The sequence below is a fragment of the Theobroma cacao genome, chromosome 5 (assembly GCF_053813885.1).
Source record: "Theobroma cacao isolate CCN51 chromosome 5, ASM5381388v1, whole genome shotgun sequence".
Lineage (NCBI taxonomy): Eukaryota > Viridiplantae > Streptophyta > Magnoliopsida > Malvales > Malvaceae > Theobroma > Theobroma cacao.
Window position 1 is genome coordinate 18,113,344 of NC_142643.1, and position 14,901 is coordinate 18,128,244.

Consider the following 14,901-nt stretch of genomic DNA (forward strand, 5'->3'; position numbering starts at 1 on the left):
AGAAGTTTTCTTCTCAATGAACGGTTTTTGCTTCACGTTTCCCAAGGTAAACATTCAATTATAATCTGTTTTAAACAAAAATGTAAAAAAATTCAACTTAAAATCAATTATGAGATTATATGATCATTTAAAGGAATAAATAAAGCTTTTGAAGGCATAAGTGACCATAAAAGAAGTTTTCTTCTCATTGAATGGATTTTGCTTCACGTTTCCCGAGGTAAACATTCAATTATAATCTTTTTTTAAACAAAACTATAAAAAAATTCAACTTAAAATCAATTATTATATTATATGATCATTTAAAGGCATAAATAAAGCTTTTGAAGGCATAAGTGACCATAAAAGAAGTTTTCTTCTCAATGAATGATTTTTGCATCACGTTTCTCGAGGTAAACATTCAATTATAATCTGTTTTAAACAAAAATGTAAAAAAATTCAACTTAAAATCAATTATGAGATTATATAATCATTTAAAGCTAGTAATAAGGCTTTCGATGGCATGAGTGACTATAAATGGAATTCTCTTATCAATGGATGGCTTTCGCCTCATGATTCTCAAGGTAAACAATCAATTATTGTCAAGCCCGACCTTATAAAATACTTTCCATGTCATTCATATGATTGAGAATATGCTTGCATACTTGGAAAGCCTTGAAAGAAAAATCGTTAAAAGACGACAATGTACCAAATGGTACAATTAAGTTAATTTAAGTCTCGAACTAGATCAAATAGAGAATTTAAAATGAAATTAAGAATATTAAAGTCCCAGAATGGTTTAATATGGTGATTTGGAGTTCGAGGATCAATTTGGAGTCAAACCGAAATTTTTACTATCTAGGGGCAAAATGGTCATTTGCCACCCAAGGACACAATGGGAATTTTTAGAAAAGAAATTTTTTAGCCCCATTTGACTTATTGGAGTATGATTTGAGTATTGGAGTATAATTTGAGGGTTTGGCAGTGAAAAAGTTTAATTCCAGTGATTTCTAGAGTGTAGGGGCAAAATCGTAATTTTGCCACCCGCGAACAAAATTTGAGATTTTGAGAGAATTTAGATCAAATTTGACAAATTGGATAATGGTATGAGTATAAGGGATGAAAAATATGTCTATGGGCAATTTTTCAATTTTTGGGGCAAAAATGTAATTTTTGACTTTTACGGGGGTAAAAGTGTAAATTTCAAAAATTACTCCACCAAGACTTTGGATAAGTCTGAGAATTTTACCTAAGATATGGATATGTGGGACAAGTGTATGGTGAAAATTTGGAAACAAATGGATGGCTAGAATTTAAGGAATTAATAAAACATTAAAAAAATGAATAAAATAATATTATATTATTTTAGCCCTTAAAAAGGTAAAAATTCCGGAATTCTCATCTTCTTCAGCTGTCCAAACCAGGGGAGAAAAGGGAAAAAAAAAAACAAGAATCCTACCTGAAAAATTTGGAGAAAATCAAGAGAAATCAAGAAATCAAGCATTAAAAAGGTAAATTTCATTGATTTTCCTTGTGATTTTCACTACCCATGCATTTTTTTCTCATTTCCATGCAAAATTAGAAAGTGGGTATGGACACCCATGCTGGCCAAACCTCCATGGATGAGTTTTGAGCTTGATTTTTGGTTGATTTTAATTGAATTAAGTGATTTTAGTTAAGTTATATTGAAATATAGCAAAAATAAGCTAGAAATATAAATTTTTCCCATTGAAACCCATTATGCTGAATTTTCTAGGGGAATATTGGCTGCTGATCTTGATGGTTATTTGAGGAATTATGATGAATAATGATGAATTATGAGCCTAGAAAAATAATGGAAATTTTCGGAGCAAAAATACAAATTTTTACCCACTAGGGGTATTTTCGTAATTTATTATCGGGACTGATAATTTGCACCACACTGAGGGACATTAAGTCAATTTGGGTGCAATTGAGGTATAGAAACTGAAAAAAATTAATTTGGAGTTTAAACGGACGCGTATATCAATTTATCGGGTAAAAGACCGAAATAGGCTAACACCGCATTTAGGCAAAAATTTAGACATTTTTGCATTCCATATCAAGCATTAGTAGTCGAAATTAGTTTAATTTCAATTTAGTACCAATGTGGTGAATTTCTCGATTTTGTACTGTGTCAAGGTGGTGAGTCCTCTGATAAAGGCAAGAGAATTGCACCCGAGGACCAATAGTCTGAGTATTTCGAAAATCCTCACTCTAGACACGGTGAGTAACCTTACCATCATTTTAATTATCTAAAGTATGTTTTTATTCGGTTTTGGTGAATTTTATGAAAATGAGTTCAAATGGTAAATTTTTATGTTTTGTAAACAAAATGAGTTTAAATGAAAATATTTTATAAATTGTCTTGAAACGAAATAACGATTTTACAAATAGAGTAATTGGAGACCACTGATATGTTGTAAATTTAAAATTGAATTAATGGCTTATGTTATTGTATTGGTATGACTGGCTGGGCTATGTTTTTTTTGAATTGTATGAATTGCTTTATTTTACCCTTGCAAGCTGGGTAGTAATATATTAGCCCTGTCATGCTGTCAAAATTTTATTGTATGGTGGGTTTGACCTGCTGCAGTGGGCTGGATTCTGTGGACTAGCCTATTAGAGGGGCACGGAATCCTGTTATATTTTTACCTCGGTTGGAGAGGCGAGTAGGGTAACTCCTGAGGTATAACTTTTAGAGTTCACTTCACGCCAAACCACCTCGTGAAGGGGAACTCGGCCAACGTCAAGGAATGGCTATGTTTTCAAAATAAAAACATGACTTTCTAATAGCCTTGGCGGACTCAGTTGGGATAGCCCTCGGCCAAGGTATCCCAAATAACTGAGTATGATAATAATTTTTGGCATGAGCCAAGCTTTTTAAGAAATTCATAAGCCATACTGATTACTTGCTTTAAATAAATTGATTTCATTTGGTTGAAATAAGTTGAAAGATGATAAATTACAGTTTGATGAAATGTTTTAATAGTCTCCTTTTACTCGACTTTAGATATTTTGAGTGATGTTTGTTTACTCACTGGGATTTTATAATCTCACCACCCTCATTTCCACCCATTTCAGGTTCAGAATAGATTGTAGATAACTGATATCGGCAAGGATTACAGTTGAACTTGCCACATCCAAAGACTGTAGGTTCATTTCTTTTTATACTTTTGGTCATTCGTGGGCCCACGTGTCACTGTAAATTAAATTCTATACTTTGGTTATCTGTATTACGGTATGTAAGAATTTATTTTGCTTTTACGCTATAAAAATTATTTATGCAGTGTTCTTAAAATATCGTTTTATGTGAAAATTGAATATTTTATTGAATATTTTTATTTTATTATAACAGTCATAATTCCATTTTAAACGAATGTTTTAGACATCCAAAATTATTTTTGATTAAGAAATATGTGTTTTCCACTTACATACTATATTTTTAGATGATTTTTGAGATTTTTGGGATAAATGACAAAAATACCCCTGTGAGACGGAAATTATTATTTCATTTGTTTAAGTTGGAAACAGTTTAAAATCTTTTAAAATGTGGTATTTGGAAACAGCTACCCACAGGGGAAATGAGAAGCTGATATTAAAGCCTTGCGGGGTCTCGGTTAACATTCTGGGTAATGAATGTAAATTGAGACGTCGCGGCGGTTGTCACGGGCTCGATGGGAGTTCCGGGTCGTGACAATTATAATCTGTTTTAACCAAAAATGTAAAAAAAAATAAACTTAAAATCAATTATGAGATTATATAACCATTTAAAGGGAGAAATAAAGCTTTTGAAGGCATAAGTGACTATGAAAGAAGTTTTCTTCTCGATGAATGGTGTTTGCATCATGTTTCTCGAGGTAAACATTCAATTATAATCTATTTTAACCCAAAATGTAAAAAAATTCAACTTAAAATAAATTATAAGATTATATAATCATTTAAAGGAAGAAATAAAGCTTTTGAAGGCATAAGTGACTATAAAAGAAGTTTTCTTCTCAATGAACGGTTTTTGCTTCACGTTTCCCGAGGTAAACATTCAATTATAATCTGTTTTAAACAAAAATGTAAAAAAATTCAACTTAAAATCAATTATGAGATTATATGATCATTTAAAGGCATAAATAAAGCTTTTGAAGGCATAAGTGACTATAAAAGAAGTTTTCTTCTCAATGAATGGTTTTTGCATCACGTTTCTCGAGGTAAACATTCAATTATAATCTGTTTTAACCCAAAATGTAAAAAAATTCAACTTAAAATAAATTATAAGATTATATAATCATTTAAAGGAAGAAGTAAAGCTTTTGAAGGCATAAGTGACTATAAAAGAAGTTTTCTTCTCAATCAACGGTTTTTGCTTCACGTTTCCCGAGGTAAACATTCAATTATAATCTGTTTTAAACAAAAATGTAAAAAAATTCAACTTAAAATCAATTATGAGATTATATGAACATTTAAAGGCATAAATAAAGCTTTTGAAGGCATAAGTGACCGTAAAAGAAGTTTTCTTCTCATTGAATGGTTTTTGCTTCACGTTTCCCTAGGTAAACATTCAATTATAATCTGTTTTAAACAAAACTATAAAAAAATTCAACTTAAAATCAATTATGAGATTATATGATCATTTAAAGGCATAAACAAAGCTTTTGAAGGCACAAGTGACTATAAAAGAAGTTTTCTTCTCAATGAATGGTTTTTCCATCACGTTTCTCGAGGTAAACATTCAATTATAATCTGTTTTAACCCAAAATATAAAAAAATTAAACTTAAAAAAAATTATAAGATTATATAATCATTTAAAGGGAGAAATAAAGCTTTTGAAGGCATAAGTGACTATGAAAGAAGTTTTCTTCTCAATAATTGGTTTTAGCTTCACGTTTCTCGAGGTAAACATTCAATTATAATTTGTTTTAAACAAAAATGTAAAAAAATTCAACTTAAAATCAATTATGAGATTATATAACCATTTAAAGCTAGTAATAAGGCTTTCAAGGGTATGAGTGACTATAAATGGAATTCTCTTATCAATGGATGGCTTTCGCCTCATGATTCTCAAGGTAAACAATCAATTATAATCTGTTTTAACCAAAAATATAAAAAAAATTAAACTTCAAATCAATTATGAGATTATATAACCATTTAAAGGGAGAAATAAAGCTTTTGAAGGCATAAGTGACTATAACAGAAGTTTTCTTCTCGATGAATGGTTTTTGCTTCACGTTTCCTGAGGCAAACATTCAATTATAATATGTTTTAACCAAAAATATAAAAAAAATTCAACTTAAAATCAATTATGAGATTATCTGATCATTTAAAGGCATAAATAAAGCTTTTGAAAGCATAAGTGACTATAAAAGAAGTTTTCTTCTCAATGAATGGTTTTTGAATCACGTTTCTCGAGGTAAACATTCAATTATAATCTGTTTTAACCCAAAATGTAAAAAAATTCAACTTAAAATAAATTATAAGATTATATAATCATTTAAAGGAAGAAATAAAGCTTTTGAAGGCATAAGTGACTATAAAAGAAGTTTTCTTCTCGATGAACGGTTTTTGCTTCACGTTTCCCGAGGTAAACATTCAATTATAATTTGTTTTAAACAAAAATGTAAAAAAATTAAACTTAAAATCAATTATGAGATTATATAACCATTTAAAGGGAGAAATAAAGCTTTTGAAGGCATAAGTGACTATGAAAGAAGTTTTCTTCTTGATGAATGGTTTTTGCTTTACGTTTCCTGAGGTAAACATTCAATTATAATATGTTTTAACCAAAAATGTAAAAAAAATTCAACTTAAAATCAATTATGAGATTATATGATCATTTAAAGGCATAAATAAAGCTTTTGAAGGCATAAGTGACTATAAAAGAAGTTTTCTTCTCAATGAATGGTTTTTGCATCACGTTTCTCGAGGTAAACATTCAATTATAATCTGTTTTAACCCAAAATGTAAAAAAATTCAACTTAAAATAAATTATAAGATTATATAATCATTTAAAAGAAGAAATAAAGCTTTTGAAGGCATAAGTGACTATAAAAGAAGTTTTCTTCTCAATGAACGGTTTTTGCTTCACGTTTCCCAAGGTAAACATTCAATTATAATCTGTTTTAAACAAAAATGTAAAAAAATTCAACTTAAAATCAATTATGAGATTATATGATCATTTAAAGGCATAAATAAAGCTTTTGAAGGCATAAGTGACCATAAAAGAAGTTTTCTTCTCATTGAATGGATTTTGCTTCACGTTTCCCGAGGTAAACATTCAATTATAATCTTTTTTAAACAAAACTATAAAATAATTCAACTTAAAATCAATTATTAGATTATATGATCATTTAAAGGCATAAATAAAGCTTTTGAAGGCATAAGTGACCATAAAAGAAGTTTTCTTCTCAATGAATGATTTTTGCATCACGTTTCTCGAGGTAAACATTCAATTATAATCTGTTTTAAACAAAAATGTAAAAAAATTCAACTTAAAATCAATTATGAGATTATATAATCATTTAAAGCTAGTAATAAGGCTTTCGATGGCATGAGTGACTATAAATGAAATTCTCTTATCAATGGATGGCTTTCGCCTCATGATTCTCAAGGTAAACAATCAATTATAATCTGTTTTAACCGAAAATGTAAAAAAAATTAAACTTAAAATCAATTATGAGATTATATAACCATTTAAAGGGAGAAATAAAGCTTTTGAAGGCATAAGTGACTATGAAAGAAGTTTTCTTCTCGATGAATGGTTTTTGCTTCACGTTTCCTGAGGTCAACATTCAATTATAATATGTTTTAACCAAAAATGTAAAAAAAATTCAACTTAAAATCAATTATGAGATTATATGATCATTTAAAGGCATAAATAAAGCTTTTGAAGGCATAAGTGACTATAAAAGAAGTTTTCTTCTCAATGAATGGTTTTTGCATCACGTTTCTCGAGGTAAACATTCAATTATAATCTGTTTTAACCCAAAATGTAAAAAAATTCAACTTAAAATAAATTATAAGATTATATAATCATTTAAAGGAAGAAATAAAGCTTTTGAAGGCATAAGTGACTATAAAAGAAGTTTTCTTCTCAATGAACGGTTTTTGCTTCACGTTTCTCGAGGTAAACATTCAATTATAATCTGTTTTAAACAAAAATGTAAAAAAATTCAACTTAAAATCAATTATGAGATTATATGATCATTTAAAGGCATAAATAAAGCTTTTGAAGGCATAAGTGACCATAAAAGAAGTTTTCTTCTCAATGAACGGTTTTTGCTTCACGTTTCCCGAGGTAAACATTCAATTATAATCTGTTTTAAACAAAAATGTAAAAAAATTCAACTTAAAATCAATTATGAGATTATATGATCATTTAAAGGCATAAATAAAGCTTTTGAAGGCATAAGTGACTCTAAAAGAAGTTTTCTTCTCAATGAATGGTTTTTGCATCACGTTTCTCGAGGTAAACATTCAATTATAATCTGTTTTAACCCAAAATGTAAAACAATTCAACTTAAAATAAATTATAAGATTATATAATCATTTAAAGGAAGAAATAAAGCTTTTGAAGGCATAAGTTCTATAAAAGAAGTTTTCTTCTCAATCAACGGTTTTTGCTTCACGTTTCCCAAGGTAAACATTCAATTATAATCTGTTTTAAAAAAAATGTAAAAAAATTGAACTTAAAATCAATTATGAGATTATATGATCATTTAAAGGCATAAATAAAGCTTTTGAAGGCATAAGTGACCGTAAAAGAAGTTTTCTTCTCATTGAATGGTTTTTGCTTCACGTTTCCCGAGGTAAACATTCAATTATAATCTGTTTTAAACAAAACTATAAAAAAATTCAACTTAAAATCAATTATGAGATTATATGATCATTTAAAGGCATAAACAAAGCTTTTGAAGGCACAAGTGACTATAAAAGAAGTTTTCTTCTCAATGAATGGTTTTTCCATCACGTTTCTCGAGGTAAACATTCAATTATAATCTGTTTTAACCCAAAATATAAAAAAATTAGACTTAAAAAAAATTATAAGATTATATAATCATTTAAAGGGAGAAATAAAGCTTTTGAAGGCATAAGTGACTATGAAAGAAGTTTTCCTCTCAATAATTGGTTTTAGCTTCACGTTTCTCGAGGTAAACATTCAATTATAATTTGTTTTAAACAAAAATGTAAAAAAATTCAACTTAAAATCAATTATGAGATTATATAACCATTTAAAGCTAGTAATAAGGCTTTCGAGGGCATGAGTGACTATAAATGGAATTCTCTTATCAATGGATGGCTTTCGCCTCATGATTCTCAAGGTAAACAATCAATTATAATCTGTTTTAACCAAAAATGTAAAAAAAATTAGACTTCAAATCAATTATGAGATTATATAACCATTTAAAGGGAGAAATAAAGCTTTTGAAGGCATAAGTGACTATAACAGAAGTTTTCTTCTCGATGAATGGTTTTTGCTTCACGTTTCCTGAGGCAAACATTCAATTATAATATGTTTTAACCAAAAATGTAAAACAAATTCAACTTAAAATCAATTATGAGATTATCTGATCATTTAAAGGCATAAATAAAGCTTTTGAAAGCATAAGTGACTATAAAAGAAGTTTTCTTCTCAATGAATGGTTTTTGAATCACGTTTCTCGAGGTAAACATTCAATTATAATCTGTTTTAACCCAAAATGTAAAAAAATTCAACTTAAAATAAATTATAAGATTATATAATCATTTAAAGGAAGAAATAAAGCTTTTGAAGGCATAAGTGACTATAAAAGAAGTTTTCTTCTCGATGAACGGTTTTTGCTTCACGTTTCCCGAGGTAAACATTCAATTATAATTTGTTTTAAACAAAAATGTAAAAAAATTAAACTTAAAATCAATTATGAGATTATATAACCATTTAAAGGGAGAAATAAAGCTTTTGAAGGCATAAGTGACTATGAAAGAAGTTTTCTTCTCGATGAATGGTTTTTGCTTTACGTTTCCTGAGGTAAACATTCAATTATAATATGTTTTAACCAAAAATGTAAAAAAAATTCAACTTAAAATCAATTATGAGATTATATGATCATTTAAAGGCATAAATAAAGCTTTTGAAGGCATAAGTGACTATAAAAGAAGTTTTCTTCTCAATGAATGGTTTTTGCATCACGTTTCTCGAGGTAAACATTCAATTATAATCTGTTTTAACCCGAAATGTAAAAAAATTCAACTTAAAATAAATTATAAGATTATATAATCATTTAAAGGAAGAAATAAAGCTTTTGAAGGCATAAGTGACTATAAAAGAAGTTTTCTTCTCAATGAACGGTTTTTGCTTCACGTTTCCCAAGGTAAACATTCAATTATAATCTGTTTTAAACAAAAATGTAAAAAAATTCAACTTAAAATCAATTATGAGATTATATGATCATTTAAAGGCATAAATAAAGCTTTTGAAGGCATAAGTGACCATAAAAGAAGTTTTCTTCTCATTGATTGGATTTTGCTTCATGTTTCCCGAGGTAAACATTCAATTATAATCTTTTTTAAACAAAACTATAAAATAATTCAACTTAAAATCAATTATTAGATTATATGATCATTTAAAGGCATAAATAAAGCTTTTGAAGGCATAAGTGACCATAAAAGAAGTTTTCTTCTCAATGAATGATTTTTGCATCATGTTTCTCGAGGTAAACATTCAATTATAATCTGTTTTAAACAAAAATGTAAAAAAATTCAACTTAAAATCAATTATGAGATTATATAATCATTTATAGCTAGTAATAAGGCTTTCGATGGCATGAGTGACTATAAATAGAATTCTCTTATCAATGGATGGCTTTCGCCTCATGATTCTCAAGGTAAACAATCAATTATAATCTGTTTTAACCAAAAATGTAAAAAAAATTAAACTTAAAATCAATTATGAGATTATATAACCATTTAAAGGGAGAAATAAAGCTTTTGAAGGCATAAGTGACTATGAAAGAAGTTTTCTTCTCGATGAATGGTTTTTGCATCACGTTTCTCGAGGTAAACATTCAATTATAATCTATTTTAACCCAAAATGTAAAAAAATTCAGCTTAAAATAAATTATAAGATTATATAATCATTTAAAGGAAGAAATAAAGCTTTTGAAGGCATAAGTGACTATAAAAGAAGTTTTCTTCTCAATGAACGGTTTTTGCTTCACGTTTCCCGAGGTAAACATTCAATTATAATCTGTTTTAAACAAAAATGTAAAAAAATTCAACTTAAAATCAATTATGAGATTATATGATCATTTAAAGGCATAAATAAAGCTTTTGAAGGCATAAGTGACTATAAAAGAAGTTTTCTTCTCAATGAATGGTTTTTGCATCACGTTTCTCGAGGTAAACATTCAATTATAATCTGTTTTAACCCAAAATGTAAAAAAATTCAACTTAAAATAAATTATAAGATTATATAATCATTTAAAGGAAGAAATAAAGCTTTTGAAGGCATAAGTGACTATAAAAGAAGTTTTCTTCTCAATCAACGGTTTTTGCTTCAGGTTTCCCGAGGTAAACATTCAATTATAATCTGTTTTAAACAAAAATGTAAAAAAATTCAACTTAAAATCAATTATGAGATTATATGATCATTTAAAGGCATAAATAAAGCTTTTGAAGGCATAAGTGACCGTAAAAGAAGTTTTCTTCTCATTGAATGGTTTTTGCTTCACGTTTCCCGAGGTAAACATTCAATTATAATCTATTTTAAACAAAACTATAAAAAAATTCAACTTAAAATCAATTATGAGATTATATGATCATTTAAAGGCATAAACAAAGCTTTTGAAGGCACAAGTGACCATAAAAGAAGTTTTCTTCTCAATGAATGGTTTTTCCATCACGTTTCTCGAGGTAAACATTCAATTATAATCTGTTTTAACCCAAAATATAAAAAAATTAAACTTAAAAAAAATTATAAGATTATATAATCATTTAAAGGGAGAAATAAAGCTTTTGAAGGCATAAGTGACTATGAAAGAAGTTTTCCTCTCAATAATTGGTTTTAGCTTCACGTTTCTCGAGGTAAACATTCAATTATAATTTGTTTTAAACAAAAATGTAAAAAAATTCAACTTAAAATCAATTATGAGATTATATAACCATTTAAAGCTAGTAATAAGGCTTTCGAGGGCATGAGTGACTATAAATGGAATTCTCTTATCAATGGATGGCTTTCGCCTCATGATTCTCAAGGTAAACAATCAATTATAATCTGTTTTAACCAAAAATGTAAAAAAAATTAAACTTAAAATCAATTATGAGATTATATAACCATTTAAAGGGAGAAATAAAGCTTTTGAAGGCATAAGTGACTATGAAAGAAGTTTTCTTCTCGATGAATGGTTTTTGCATCACGTTTCTCGAGGTAAACATTCAATTATAATCTATTTTAACCCAAAATGTAAAAACAATTCAACTTAAAATCAATTATGAGATTATCTGATCATTTAAAGGCATAAATAAAGCTTTTGAAAGCATAAGTGACTATAAAAGAAGTTTTCTTCTCAATGAATGGTTTTTGAATCACGTTTCTCGAGGTAAACATTCAATTATAATCTGTTTTAACCCAAAATGTAAAAAAATTCAACTTAAAATAAATTATAAGATTATATAATCATTTAAAGGAAGAAATAAAGCTTTTGAAGGCATAAGTGACTATAAAAGAAGTTTTCTTCTCGATGAACGGTTTTTGCTTCACGTTTCTCGAGGTAAACATTCAATTATAATTTGTTTTAAACAAAAATGTAAAAAAATTCAACTTAAAATCAATTATGAGATTATATAACCATTTAAAGGGAGAAATAAAGCTTTTGAAGGCATAAGTGACTATGAAAGAAGTTTTCTTCTCGATGAATGGTTTTTCCTTTACGTTTCCTGAGGTAAACATTCAATTATAATATGTTTTAACCAAAAATGTAAAAAAAATTCAACTTAAAATCAATTATGAGATTATATGATCATTTAAAGGCATAAATAAAGCTTTTGAAGGCATAAGTGACTATAAAAGAAGTTTTCTTCTCAATGAATGGTTTTTGCATCACGTTTCTCGAGGTAAACATTCAATTATAATCTGTTTTAACCCAAAATGTAAAAAAATTCAACTTAAAATAAATTATAAGATTATATAATCATTTAAAGGAAGAAATAAAGCTTTTGAAGGCATAAGTGACTATAAAAGAAGTTTTCTTCTCAATGAACGGTTTGTGCTTCACGTTTCCCAAGGTAAACATTCTATTATAATCTGTTTTAAACAAAAATGTAAAAAAATTCAACTTAAAATCAATTATGAGATTATATGATCATTTAAAGGCATAAATAAAGCTTTTGAAGGCATAAGTGACCGTAAAAGAAGTTTTCTTCTCATTGAATGGATTTTGCTTCACGTTTCCCGAGGTAAACATTCAATTATAATCTTTTTTAAACAAAACTATAAAAAAATTCAACTTAAAATCAATTATTAGATTATATGATCATTTAAAGGCATAAATAAAGCTTTTGAAGGCATAAGTGACCATAAAAGAAGTTTTCTTCTCAATGAATGATTTTTGCATCACGTTTCTCGAGGTAAACATTCAATTATAATCTGTTTTAAACAAAAATGTAAAAAAATTCAACTTAAAATCAATTATGAGATTATATAATCATTTAAAGCTAGTAATAAGGCTTTCGATGGCATGAGTGACTATAAATGGAATTCTCTTATCAATGGATGGCTTTCGCCTCATGATTCTCAAGGTAAACAATCAATTATAATCTGTTTTAACCAAAAATGTAAAAAAAATTAAACTTAAAATCAATTATGAGATTATATAACCATTTAAAGGGAGAAATAAAGCTTTTGAAGGCATAAGTGACTATGAAAGAAGTTTTCTTCTCGATGAATGGTTTTTGCTTCACGTTTCCTGAGGTAAACATTCAATTATAATATGTTTTAACCAAAAATGTAAAAAAAATTCAACTTAAAATCAATTATGAGATTATATGATCATTTAAAGGCATAAATAAAGCTTTTGAAGGCATAAGTGACTATAAAAGAAGTTTTCTTCTCAATGAATGGTTTTTGCATCACGTTTCTCGAGGTAAACATTCAATTATAATCTGTTTTAACCCAAAATGTAAAAAAATTCAACTTAAAATAAATTATAAGATTATATAATCATTTAAAGGAAGAAGTAAAGCTTTTGAAGGCATAAGTGACTATAAAAGAAGTTTTCTTCTCGATGAACGGTTTTTGCTTCACGTTTCTCGAGGTAAACATTCAATTATAATTTGTTTTAAACAAAAATGTAAAAAAATTCAACTTAAAATCAATTATGAGATTATATAACCATTTAAAGGGAGAAATAAAGCTTTTGAAGGCATAAGTGACTATGAAAGAAGTTTTCTTCTCGATGAATGGTTTTTGCTTTACGTTTCCTGAGGTAAACATTCAATTATAATATGTTTTAACCAAAAATGTAAAAAAAATTCAACTTAAAATCAATTATGAGATTATATGATCATTTAAAGGCATAAATAAAGCTTTTGAAGGCATAAGTGAGTATAAAAGAAGTTTTCTTCTCAATGAATGGTTTTTGCATCACGTTTCTCGAGGTAAACATTCAATTATAATCTGTTTTAACCCAAAATGTAAAAAAATTCAACTTAAAATAAATTATAAGATTATATAATCATTTAAAGAAAGAAATAAAGCATTTGAAGGCATAAGTGACTATAAAAGAAGTTTTCTTCTCAATGAACGGTTTTTGCTTCACGTTTCCCAAGGTAAACATTCAATTATAATCTGTTTTAAACAAAAATGTAAAAAAATTCAACTTAAAATCAATTATGAGATTATATGATCATTTAAAGGCATAAATAAAGCTTTTGAAGGCATAAGTGACCATAAAAGAAGTTTTCTTCTCATTGAATGGATTTTGCTTCACGTTTCCTGAGGTAAACATTCAATTATAATCTTTTTTAAACAAAACTATAAAAAAATTCAACTTAAAATCAATTATTAGATTATATAATCATTTAAAGGCATAAATAAAGCTTTTGAAGGCATAAGTGACCATAAAAGAAGTTTTCTTCTCAATGAATGATTTTTGCATCACGTTTCTCGAGGTAAACATTCAATTATAATCTGTTTTAAACAAAAATGTAAAAAAATTCAACTTAAAATCAATTATGAGATTATATAATCATTTAAAGCTAGTAATAAGGCTTTCGATGGCATGAGTGACTATAAATGGAATTCTCTTATCAATGGATGGCTTTCGCCTCATGATTCTCAAGGTAAACAATCAATTATAATCTGTTTTAACCAAAAATGTAAAAAAAATTAAACTTAAAATCAATTATGAGATTATATAACCATTTAAAGGGAGAAATAAAGCTTTTGAAGGCATAAGTGACTATGAAAGAAGTTTTCTTCTCGATGAATGGTTTTTGCTTCACGTTTCCTGAGGTAAACATTCAATTATAATATGTTTTAACCAAAAATGTAAAAAAAATTCAACTTAAAATCAATTATGAGATTATATGATCATTTAAAGGCATAAATAAAGCTTTTGAAGGCATAAGTGACCATAAAAGAAGTTTTCTTCTCATTGAATGGATTTTGCTTCACGTTTCCCGAGGTAAACATTCAATTATAATCTGTTTTAAACAAAACTATAAAAAAATTCAACTTAAAATCAATTATTAGATTATATGATCATTTAAAGGCATAAATAAAGCTTTTGAAGGCATAAGTGACCATAAAAGAAGTTTTCTTCTCAATGAATGATTTTTGCATCACGTTTCTCGAGGTAAACATTCAATTATAATCTGTTTTAAACAAAAATGTAAAAAAATTCAACTTAAAATCAATTATGAGATTATATAATCATTTAAAGC

At 27.3% G+C, this 14,901-nt stretch overlaps 1 long non-coding RNA gene across 1 annotated transcript; it reads left to right on the top strand.

Moving 5' to 3' along the window:
• The first annotated feature begins 1,384 nt into the window (after positions 1-1,384).
• LOC148762487 (uncharacterized) lies at positions 1,385-3,276 on the top strand. Its single transcript, XR_016026169.1, has 3 exons — positions 1,385-1,487; positions 2,137-2,220; positions 3,079-3,276. It is a non-coding gene; the product is annotated as an uncharacterized LOC148762487 (long non-coding RNA).
• Positions 3,277-14,901: the final 11,625 nt, after the last annotated feature.